We start from the raw sequence: 12,626 nt of genomic DNA, 5'->3' as shown, positions 1-12,626 counted from the left end.
CCATCGGCTATAAAAGGCTATAAGAAATTGTACAGCCGGCTACAGAAGCTATTGGAAATCTTACAGCCGGCTTTAGGTCTATAGTATTTTGGAACACACATTCTACTGCCAATTTTTACCAGGGAAGGCACGAAAAGTACAATTTTAAAACATGTTATTGGCACGTTCCACTAATGGGATTGATTAAAACCTACTTATCCTTTTCTTTCTCTTGTTTTTGTTGTACTCTGTTTAACAACTAACCCTCAAAAAAGCCTTTCCCTACGATACAATTTCACAGTTGAAAAAGCTTCCAGTGAATGAAGGGAGTAAGTGAGATTACTGAAAAATCAAAATACCTGTAGCGGTGATTTTGAACAAATCTCATCTCAAAATACCATTTTAAATAATTTTTTTTTGCTGCAAGACCCCACGTAACTTTTCAACATTAAAATCGTCTTTCTAAAAATCACAAAAATGTTACTTATACTTACCTCCTTCATTCGCTGGAGCTTCAACCTACCCTTTGGTACACCCAATATTCATTCATAAAATGTGAAGTGTAAGTACGTATCTGTCAGTGCTTTATAGAAAGCACACATAAAGAATGTATTGAGGAATGCGACTTCAAGTATTTTTACATGCGCGTATACCGCTCTTTGAGACCTCAAAAATCAAACTTAAAAAAATCAATTTTTCGCTAAAAACTACGGAAAACGGCCTTCTGGTACGCTGTAATTTTCAAAAATTTTCCGGGGGGGACCCCCGAACCCCCCGCCTTCCTGGGGGGTATTCCATACCCCCAGACCCCCCGGCGTGGGGGGCGCCAAAATCTGGGTTTGCACCCCCCTACGTGAAACGTAGATCCGGCCCTGCCGAGTCTCAGCCAAAGAGCAAGGAACTTGTCTCTCCACCGGCTCAATTTTTTTTTCTCTCAACGCAACTGTTCGGTCTCAAATTTAGGGCGTGGAAACTCGTGCTTACGTCATAATTTATTCAGCAGAGTGTGAATTCTCAATTTGTCTCCCTCCTGACAAAGAGGGCGTGAGTAAATGTTGCAATGAACCCTACTGTCCGTACAATTCAATGCTTTTCCGGGTTCATCTCAGGATGCAGTTACGCCTTTTTGTCAGCCGGGTGACGATTTTAATGACTCCCGTAAGGTATCCTCAGTCGATCAGCTTGAAAATGCCCAATGATGTAAGGTGGCGGAAATTCTAGAGCCAGAACTCATGTCTGCAGGTTCTTTTCTCATCCGAGATCAGGGGTTTATACTGCCTTGCTAAGGAAGAATGCCGTATGAACATTCGAGAGTTGCCAAATTTCCTTCGATAAACTGATTATTTTTGTGGAAAGTTCTGAATATTTTTCCTTGAAATTTTCAGGAACTTTAGAGGAAATTACGAACAAAATTATCTGAAAAATTGGAAGAAAAATATTCACAATTTTACCAGGAAATTCGTGTTTTGTAAATGGAAATTTGGCAACGCCTGAAGGTTCATACGGCGTTTTTCCTCAGCACGGCAGTATAGGCAGCCGAGTTTTTCTCCTAACTTGGAACTTTGGCCGGTCGCGTCCTTGACAGGTTTTTGTGCGCGGACACTCAGATGTACTGCTATTTTTATCGAGTAAGATCCGTCTTGATTTATCGCGTTCAAAACGGTTTCAGGCGAATTTTAGAAGTTTCCAGTCGTCACCATCTCTGCGAGGCCCCATAACTCGCGCGGTGCGGATCGACCTGGAAACCTGGTCCGATGAACTGGGACACGGTTCTCTCACCAGGAATACAAAAAATCACCTGCCAGTTGCTGCACGTTTTTCATCGGACTGTACAAGTATTTATTCCTGACGAAATAAATGGAGGAAATCGCGTTTAGCGCTGAAATACAGGTTTAGGTATTGTTTTTACATGCGATCGGGTAAATTAGATTGCATTTTGCAAAAAGGAGCCAAGAGCATTCCAATGTCGCTAAGATTGTGCAACTTTTTGAACTGGCAAGTGTGAGCTGATCATCTAAACAAGTTTTATTTTTTCTCCCAATAGATTATAAATTCAAGGCGAAAATTACCTTTGTTAATCTAATTTTTTGCATGAATTGAATAATTTTTTTGTAAAGAATGTAAGCTGCACAACCCTAGCAACATTGAAATGCTCTTGGATCCTTGTTGCAAAATGCAATCAAATTGTCATTTCTGAATGGAGAAAAAGCACGGTAGGCATAAATAAGTTGGGGTAAGTATAACCACAAGCAACCTGATTGTCAGCATAGGTAGACTTCTGGGTGCAGATAATCAAAGTATGGCAGATATTATACGAAATCGTGTGATAAATGTTATCAAGGTTTACAGTGCTTTCATTGTGAAGCCTACCTGAGTCCTATTACCACATTTTCTTTCGTGTATGAACTCTATGGAAAATTCTTATTTGTTTTGATAGAAAACGAAAAATTACATTTTAATTTACATTTTATACTGAATCTTATACCGTACTATCTTAGATTGACTTGTTTCTAGTGTAACCGCACACCCATTTGCTGGCAGTCATTAACAAGACTTAAGTTCATGTCACAAACACAGGTGTTTGAGATTCATTCGGCTGTTAAAAAATGGAAATCCGCTGTGGACGAAGGCATGGTCTCATCGCTGGGAGTATTTTGATAGTATTTTCATAGTGATGTTTTAACGATTGCTCTCTCCGACTAATTAGCCAGATTTTACTTGAGAATCAGGGACGCCAGATTGAACAAAAACCTGTGCTAGAATCAGCATGAGATCTAGATCCGTAAAATTCGTCTTATTTTTAAGTTCAATTCTGTTTCACTTCATGAATGATCAATATTATCACCTATGAGCCTGTTGCACACATCGTCGCTAAACTGACATAAGGGCGTTACTCGATTTTCACATGAGCACTGGAAAGCATGGCGTTATATAGAAAACAGGATTCACTTGGAAATCGAGATATATACGCCCTTACGTTAGAGGGACGACGACATAACATAGTTATTTCGGTTTTTTTATGAGTATTTATAGTAGAATTTTCCGAAATGTGACAAATGGTGGCCACGACCAACCGTCAAAGAATAGACAGGGAGCAAATACATTAGCAGGTTTGCAGTGATTCCAGTTTTGGAGTCTCCAAACAAAATGACAACCCTATTAATGTAGTACCTCTCTATCTGTGCGTGTAGAATTTGACTCGATGTGGAGGTGGACTCTCAGGGCAACATTGGATATTTCCTCCATTGCGGCCTCAACTTTGAGAGTTTTTTTGAGTCTTGGCGTTCATCGCAGGAAAAACCAGTATCGTAGTTTTCGTGAAATCTCAAATCAGAATAAGCTCTTAAATCGCAAATGTTTGACATATGCATAAGTTCCATTCCATCAATAACAAAATAAGAAATGGATCTGTCGTAAACTTTTGCTAGAACAAAACTTAGAGTTCTTTATAACAGTAAATGCCTCAAAAATCACGATGAGCGCATTGGCAAAGTTTGAAATGCACTCCTAACTTCACAATCTGCAAAACAAATTTGCGTTTTTTTGAGCTTCCTGTTTCGAAAACGATACTACAGCACAGGTGAACATTTCGTTAGAGGTGTCGTCCCATCCAACCCATGTGAACTAGGATACTAAGCAATATGAGTCAACATGAGGGACAACAACCACCAAAATACCACCAATGTTTACCTGCGGGCCGATTATTGAATAGGTTTAAAGCAGTCCAATAAGACGTCGAATTGCGATATAGGTATTGCATGGTTAAGATAGGGCTATGTCTTGTGTCGGGCTGACATAGTTTCAATAATCGGGCTGCTGTGCCGTACTATCATTTTTGAAGCGGGAAGCTCCAAAAAAACGCTAATTTCTTACGCAGGTTGGGAAGTTAGGAGTACATTTCAAACTTTGCCAATGCGGCCACCGTGATTTTTGAGATATTTACTGATAGGAACAACTCTTATATTTGCTCTAGCAAAAGTTTGCAGCAGGCCCATTCTGAAAAATCTGGCAAGGGTGCAAAGCATGAGGGACACCGGTCCTCGAGGGACGTGGCCACTTTTAAGGAACGGATGAAGAAATCGGCGATGCACGACTAGAGTTTCATTGTGGACCACACCACGTGACCGCGCCGAGTCGGACCCTGGCCCCCCTTCCCCCGCCGCGCCTATCGGGTTCCAAGTCGCAAATTAACGGATCCGACTAGGAGTGACGAGACATTAAACTTTAAACGCCCAACTTTCCGTTTCCAGAGGAGATCGGATCGCGAGAGGAACAATCGGCAAGGTCCTGCTTGCCTCATGCCGCCACCTCGGAATCTCGGATGCTCGAAGCCGGCCGTTTCTGCACCTGGAACGGACTCATAACCGCTAATAAGCTATTTTCTGGAACAAATTGTTATTTTCATCGCCTTTGTCGAGCTGTTTTGCAGGTATTCGTGGAGAGCTGGGCAGAGGCAAAGTGTCTTGCTGCAGATCTCGTAACTTCTCTGAAGAATGGAGCGTTAGATAGGGTCCAGGGCCAGAGGCATGAACTTTTTTAACAATCCGGGAGCTCATTCTACTCTTCTTCTTCCTCTTCTTCTTCTTTTTCTTCCTGCTCTTCTTTTTCTCCTTTTTCCTCTCCCTCTTTTTCTTCTTCTTCTTTCTCTTCAGCTCCTCTTCTTATTCTTTTTCTTTTGTCATGGGAACGGAGTTCCCCATGATATTACAATCGTTCCGTTGCTTTCGCTATGGGATTCCCTATACCTCTGCGACCTTGAGCGTTTCGCCCAGTCTCCGATTTTTGGTAGATTTTCCGATGTATCAAAAACCGTTGTATTTTTTAGCCAATCATGTCTCTACGTCAAGTTGTGTTGATTTCTAAAATTCGCTTTCAGCGAGTTTTTTTCCACTTTGAGATGTCGTGTCTGACTGGTAAATCTGCGCAGAACCACGAAGTTCCGTTTTTAGGCAAATTCTTTTTTTTGGGAGGTTTTCATTGGTTATTTTTCGCCATCAGTTTTCTGTTCGTTGGTGCAAAAGATCGCCTACCTCGTTGCTCTTGAGAAGCCGCCATTATCCCACCTCAAATTTTAAACATAGATAGTAAAGAAATAATAACCATCGTACAAGGTGGAAAATTGCTCTGGAGGACCCGTTACGGATATATGAGCCAAAATCAGAACTCGATTGATGGATTTAATCCATGAATACAGAAATATTGCCTCAGCTTACTGCCGCGATCGCAAATGCATGGTGTGATGAACCTTGTGACATATGACAGCATAGGTAAACAATGTCTCACAGAGTAATACGGTTAATCCGTTGTCTCTTAGGACGCCAGTGGCCGAACTGTTGAAATCTCAAGGACGTCTTTTGTGAAGCCCCGCTCAGCGTCCGAGATCACTTAACTGTTCTCTTTTTCTCCACATCATCCGAGCGGTGAGATAGCTCAGTTAGCTACGCCACTGTTCTGATTCTGGGAGAGTGTCACTTTTTGTGCGAGCGGGGGTTCGAATCTCGTAGGGGACAGCTAATTTTTACTGGTTGTATTGAATGTTTTAGACCAATCATCTAACAATAATTAATACTTGGCAACTTAGGAAGCACATAGGTCCCTTACGATGCGTATTCGGGCATATGTGTAGAGTAAAAATATCATACGTAGGGTGTCCCAAAAGTACCGGGACTGGTTCTGTAACTTCAAAAGTAAGATAGATACAGACATGATTTTGGTCTCATTTTAAAGATCAACTCAATACCTATCGATTAAAACCAAGATCAGCTCAATCGAATAAAAATTGACCGAGTTATGACAATTTGAAATTAGTGAGGAAAGTTTACCCCTACGGTTTTTAGGAAGATTTTTCGCTTACCAGGATTCAAAAAGTAAATATTCGTATCCACTTTCCTCCGAATCTTCCATAACTTCCTTTTGCTTTTCAAAGTACCGTCCATCAAACCGGATGCACTTTTTCATGCGCTCTTGCCACTTATCCAACATTGTTTTCCTGAATTCTTCCTCTGGGATGGAGTTGAAAAAGTTTTGAATTGCATTCTGGATTTCGGTCTTCGATACGAATCTTCGTCCGCGAAGCTCCTTTTTAAGCGTAGGAAACATCCAAAAATCACATGGAGCCAAGTCAGGGCTATAAGGGGGATGAGGGATTGTTTCAACTCCATTTTTACTCATAAATTCACGTGTTAAGCTCGATGTGTGAGGCCGCGCATTGTCTTGATGGAGTATCCACGAAGCTTTCAAGTCCGACCGTTTCCGGGAAATGTGCATTCTCAACTCCTTTAGTACTTTGCAATAATACGCACTGTCAACTGTTGTGTTTGATGGTACAAAATGTTGATAAATGACACCTCGAAAATAAAAAAACACAATAAGCATCACTTTATCGGCCGACTTTTCGATTTACGGCGATGAAGAATCTTCCTTAAAAACCGTAGGCGTAAACTTTCCTCGCTGATTTCAAATTGCCATAACTCGGTCAATTTTTATCCGATTGAGCTGATCTTGGTTTTAATCGATGGGTATTGAGTTGATCTTTAAAATGAGATCAAGATCATGTCTGTATCTATCTTACTTTCGAAGTTACAGAACAAGTTTTTTGGGATACCTTATGTATACTTTACGCCGAAAAAGCGAACCTGAAACTTAAATGCGTTAACTTCCTAAAACCATATATAATCCAACGAAAATAAATAATTGGTACATAACAGCTTTCTTGTATGCAAAGAAAATAATTAAAAATGTTAAAAAAGAGATGTCAACACAAAATTACATAGCCCCTTCAATTCAGAAGATACTACAAACGAACTGTACCTTAACATTTTCATATCCCAGAAGCTAACGTTCCCATGACGAATATTGCTATCGCTAGCGATTGCAAAAACCAACTTGTCTTCTTCTCCTTTCTCTTCAGCTCCTCTTCTTATTCTATTTCTTTTTCTCCTTTATCCTCCCTTCTTTTTCTCATTTTTTCTCTCCCTCTTTTCTTCTTCTTCCTCTTTCTTTCCTTCTTTTTCATTTTCTTGTATATCCTCTCCTTCTTTTTCTTATTTTTCTTTCTTTTCTCCCTCCTTTCTTGTTCTTCTTATTTTCTCTTTCCTTTTTCTTTTTCTTATTTTTTCTCTCCTCCTTCTTTTTCTTTTCCCCTCTTCTTTTTCTTTTTTCTCTCCTTTTTCGTTTTCTTATCCTTCATTTCTTTTTCTTTTGGTTCTTTTTCCTACTTTTTTCATTTTTCTTATTCCTCCTCTTCTTTCCCTCTTTTTTCCCTCTACTTTTTCTTCTAATTCTGCTCCTTCTCTTTATTCTTTCTTTAACAAGGTATTAGCCCTATGTATCCAGCTATATTACAGCGCGTATGATACGACTATTGTAACAACTGAGTGTTGCGAGGTTGCAGCTAAATAAAATGAAGGCAAAATTTGTTGTTGGCAATTTTCGATACGGAGATCCCATCCTCGTGTCGATGGGCATATTATTATGTATGATTTATCGATACTCAAAGCTACAGTAACAGTATTCCTCGTCAAATAATATCCTCGAGCATTTTTCTGTACAATATGTACAATGTACATGTCGATGTATATAAGTACTCTCTGGCGCTCTACGACACCTAACTGCTGTTGCCCTCCATCGAACCATACACAGCATTTGGGGGATTGGGCACCTTGACATTTCAGCTTCAATGGAGATGTTGCATGCGTGAGGGATTTGCGATTTGACAATTGATTCTTCTGTAAAAGTTCGCGAGTAACACGATGGTGCCACTAGTTTTCTCTAGTGCCGAATTTTGTCGGCTCTTTGAGATGGAGTTGCAACATCCATCGACGAGTCCAAACCGCACCACCGGCCAATCAGGAGCGCTAAGCCGGACTTAGGTGCAGCCGAGACTCGTCTTAAATATCTTTAAGCACGGTGATAGGACCGACTGATTTCGGCCCCTGCTTTTGGCATCAGTAACTCACCAATAAGTTTTTCGATACTAAGATTCCCTCTCCCGAGGGCAATCACATTTTTCTTGAGCAATGCTCTGCCATAGGGAAAAACGCCGTACGAGCATTCAGGTGTTGCCAAATTTCCTCCAGTAAAATGTTAATTTTTCAGGAGAGTTATGAATATTTTCCCTTTGAAATTTTCGGATAATATAGATTAAAGTGTGATTGAAAACCTGTAAAAAATTAGTAGAAAAATATCTACAAGTTTTCCGGGAATTTCGTATTTTATCGAAGGAAACTTGGCAACGCCTGAAGGCTCATCCGGCGTTTAGCAAGGTAGTGCTCACAAAGACATTCGACTGCAAATCGCACCAAAACTACATTCGGTACGATGACGTCACTTTCCTCAGCGGGCCGATTATTGAAATTTATAGACAAAGCGATAGAAAAAGAAGACATAGAGAGTATGAAGCTGTCTTATTGGTTAAAATGGGTGGTTCCTATAAACTAAGGAAGGAAATGATGGACAAACTATCGGGCCCCTCGTGGGTTGCCTTTAGTTAGTATATTACTTACTTCCTCTGTCCATTGCAACCAACCGCTTCCACCAATAGGATCCCTCCATATCTCGTTTTTCTCCTTTGTCTATAGCTTTGTCTATCAATTTCAATGATCGGCTCGCAGGATCACTTACATAGTTGGAGTTGAAAAACGAGCGCAGTAGAGTGCCGGTTATCCGAATCATCAGGAAAAAGCTCAGCGGGCCGATTATTGAAAGTAAAAACTCAAACCCTGTGTGTTTGAGAGTTGAGTGTTTGATTATTGAAATGGGGCTTTATCTCAGTCAGAGCAATCTATTTGAAAGGACTAAAAATTTTTATCTCAATATTTCAGGCTTCTTTATTGGTCAGGAGAGATCTAATAGAAAGAGCCAGAGATGTCATCCTTCATGATGTGCCCATCACTGAGCTTATAGTTTCGGAAGGAATACACAGCTGCAGTCGAAGCCAAACAAGTAAGTTTCCGACCATTTTTTAAATCTCTCATCACTGTAGGTAATTTTAGTTTTTTTTTAAAAAAATATTCTTATGCATTAATCTATATAAAGCTGTTGTTACCACTCACTCTGCTCCCCCTAGAGAAAAATTGGCCGAATTAATTTCCTTTAAACTTTGTACACGCTTAGAAATTTTCGTGAGAAGTTGATCAAAATTGTTCCGATTCCAATACGTTGCCCAGGACGCACGTAAGAGCGAAAAGTTGTTTCTCCGTATAGTAATGCATTGGAGATACGAGGTTGTTCACACGCACCGTGCCGAACAGGCTCAATCCTGTCACGTGACGTCATAGCATTATAAACGAAATTTCAGGTTTTAGGTGGTATTTTCGACGGAGTTGGGTGAAAATGGATTTATATTTCGACGGGAAACTCTAATTTTTGGTCGGATTTTCAAAATTTCAAAATCCAAGATGGCGGCCGTGGCCTAAAATGCTAAGTCGGCTCCTGTCCGATCGATTTTCGTGAAACTTGGTGTCCGGGGGTACTTTTCAACGGGAAACTCGAATTTTTGTCCGATTTTCAAAATTTCAAAATCCAAGATGGCAACCGCGGCCTAAAATGCTAATTCGGCTCCTGATCCATCCATGTTTGATAAATTCGGTATTAGGAGATATATTTCAACGGGAAACTCGAATTTTTGGTCCGATTTTCAAAATTTCAAAATCCAAGATGGCGGCTGTGCCCTAAAATGCTTAGTCGGCTCCTGTTCGATCGATTTTCGTGGAACTCTTGTATCTGGAGGTATTTTTCGATGGGAAACTCGAATGTTTGTCAGATTTTCAAAAATCCAAAATGGCGGCCATGGCCTAAAATATGAAGTCGCCTCCTGATCCATTGATTTTAGTGAAATTCGGCGTTAGAGGGTATATTTCGACGGGAAACTCGAATGTTTGGTCAGATTTTCAAAATTCAAAAATCCAAGACGGCGGCCCTGGCCTAAAATCGTAAGTCACCTCCTGTTCGATCGATTTTCGTGATACTCGTCCTCAGAGGTATTTTTCAACGGGAAACTCGAATGTTTGTCAGATTTTCAAAATTCAAAAATCCAAGATGACGAACGTGGTCTAAAATGCTATCTCGGCTCTTGATCCATCGATTTTACTGGATTTCGGTATTAGAGGGTATATTCCGACGCGAAACTCGAATTTTTGGTCCGATTTCAAAAATTTTAAAATCCACGATGGCAGCCGTAGCCTAATATGTCTTGGCTTCACTTCGATCGTTTTCGTGAAGTTCGATATCAGGGGGTGTTTTTCATCGGGTCAATTTTTTGTCAGATTCTTAACATTTCAAAATACAGGATGGCGGTTGCGCTATATAGTGCGGTCCCGGCTCCTGGACATCAATTTCTATAAAACTTGGTGAAAAAGAAGATGAAGACGAAAATGTTGTCTTCTCATCAATGTTAAAAACTATGTGGGGCGGTGGCGGCTCGCGGAGCGAGTCGCAAGTTCATCGCGAAGCGAAGCGAAGAACTGGGGGTCCAGGGCACTCCCCGGCTAGGCGTGTCAGCTCGCAAAGCGAGCTAATCACGGCTAGTTTAGGTATAAGAGTGAGCATGGCTTTAAAGTCACACAATTCAGATGCTGGGTGTAAGAAGGACTCCTCTCCGATGTAAGCATCCTAGGATCTCCGTGGCTAATTTTTATCTCGGAGAAAAATCTAATGAGTGACTTCTCCGGAATTTTTTCTACATCTATGAGCATTTTAAAATTATGAAGAATATTCTACAAAAATTTCCATGAAATGCATGAATTTATATTCTCTACAATGTTTGAAATACCGCAACCAAAGGATGCCCTTCTCGCACTCAGCGCCTCAATTATACTGTTACTTGTCAAAAATAATTTTATCAAATAAATTCAAGTTATTTATCACCTCTAATCTTATGCTGAATATATAATGATGATAGAACTAGTTAAGCACAATTTATTTTTTTTATCGTTTTATTCAATTATTCATTTATTACACAATGAGCAGGTAAAAACCCAAAGTACAGCTAGACAATTAAAAAATACAGCATGGCAACAAATCGATACACTAAACATTAAAAAAATGTATCAAATCTAAAAATAACAAGTAATAAGTTTTCAAAGCCCATCCCTTTACTAAGAACTCAAATCTCATCAAATCTGGACTTTCCTGCATATATCTTGATTGCTGTAATCCCATTCTTAATTTTATTTTTTCAAGGGAGAACTGATCAATATTCTTATACCTAATTTCAAGAACTTTCAGAAAGTGAAAGACGATGACACAAAATTGCCAATTTTCAGGACTGTAAATTTGACCAAGATACACATTTCTCTAACTCCATCGTGGCGGTTTCATCTGTTCCTATAGACAACATTTTATTCAACATCAGACAGTAAGCATTATGAATCTATTGTTGGCTGTTTCATACTAGATAAAAAAAATTCTCAACTCTGTAAATTTACAGCCATTGTAACTCGTGTAAGCCTGCGTAATTATGAGACACAGTCCTCCTAATTTTTGCTTTAATAATTTTTTTGTTTTTGTAGGTTGCACAACAAGAGGCTCAACGAGCGGTGTTTGTTGCTGAAAGAGTAAAACAAGAGCGTCAACAGAAAATCCTGCAAGCAGAGGGAGAAGCTGAAGCTATCAAAATGATATCCTTTTTAACAAAATAAGCTCATAATAATCTGACTGTGACACATTGAGTATCGCACACCCATAAAATATCCCTGAAATTCAGTGGTTTTCGGATGCTTTAGGTTTGATAGTGAAAAGTGAAGAAAAATATCGCGAGGGTAGATATATAGAAGACTTATACAAATCAGCATGCCACCTGCGGTGTTTGTTGTTGAAGAGCCAAGCAATAGCGTCAACAGAAAATCCTACAAGCAGAGGGAGAAGCTGAAGCTGCCAACCACCGCCACCACCGCACCAACAGGAATCATCAGGATTGTTCAGGAATCATCATTAGGCAGGAGAGAATTAATCGAAAGAGCTAGAACTATGTTAAGCTGTCATTCAGTTTAAATGAGTTTTTCGATACCCCCCCCCCCCCCCCCCCACGCCACCTCCGTCACCACCGACACAACCGCCACCACCGCCACCACCGCCACCACCGCCACCACTGCCACCTGCGGCCACCTTGTTGTTGAAGAGCAAAGCAATAGCGTCAACAGAAAATCCTGCAAGCAGAGGGAGAAGCTGAAGTTGCCAAAACGATGTCCTTTTTAACAAAATAAGATCATAATGTATAGAAAATATAAAATGTATATGTTTTAGCCTCGTTTCTCTGTCTTTTCATTAATAAATGAAAACGTAGAAATTGGTACCTACCAGAGCTCACCCCGAAGAGGTGCCATCTAGGCCCTTCATAACCACCACAGTAATTGATGAAATTCGCCACGGCGCGCGGCGGTGCATTTCATTATTTTCTCAACCTAGGCCGTCTAATCAATGATGTATACAGGTTGTATTTAAATGTAATATTAGTAGCTTAAAAATCAAGGGGGAGGGTGCTATACGGCACTGCCATACTGCCATGGGAGCGCCGGAATTTATTAGAGTGTAAATTTAGGGAAGAAACGAGCGAGAGGATGAGTATGGAGTTTACAAAATTCGCATGTCGCCTTCAATATTCAAGATAGGTTGAGAATAATCTATCATGTGTAGCAATAATTACTCAT

General features: G+C 40.2%; 1 long non-coding RNA gene across 2 annotated transcripts in view; it reads left to right on the top strand.

Moving 5' to 3' along the window:
• LOC140225237 (uncharacterized) overlaps nt 1-11,629 on the top strand; it is a 28,803-nt gene extending 17,174 nt beyond the window's left edge. For both annotated transcript variants that reach the window (XR_011900382.1, XR_011900381.1), the window contains exons 2-3: nt 8,802-8,922; nt 11,490-11,629. This is a non-coding gene — a long non-coding RNA (uncharacterized lncRNA). The remainder of the gene's footprint in view (nt 1-8,801; nt 8,923-11,489) is intronic.
• The last annotated feature ends 997 nt before the right edge of the window (nt 11,630-12,626 follow it).

The sequence above is a fragment of the Bemisia tabaci genome, chromosome 8 (genome assembly GCF_918797505.1).
Source record: "Bemisia tabaci chromosome 8, PGI_BMITA_v3".
In the NCBI taxonomy this organism is placed as follows: Eukaryota; Metazoa; Arthropoda; class Insecta; order Hemiptera; family Aleyrodidae; genus Bemisia; species Bemisia tabaci.
Note: the sequence above shows the minus strand (reverse complement) of the source record. Positions and strands in the feature narration are given on the sequence as shown.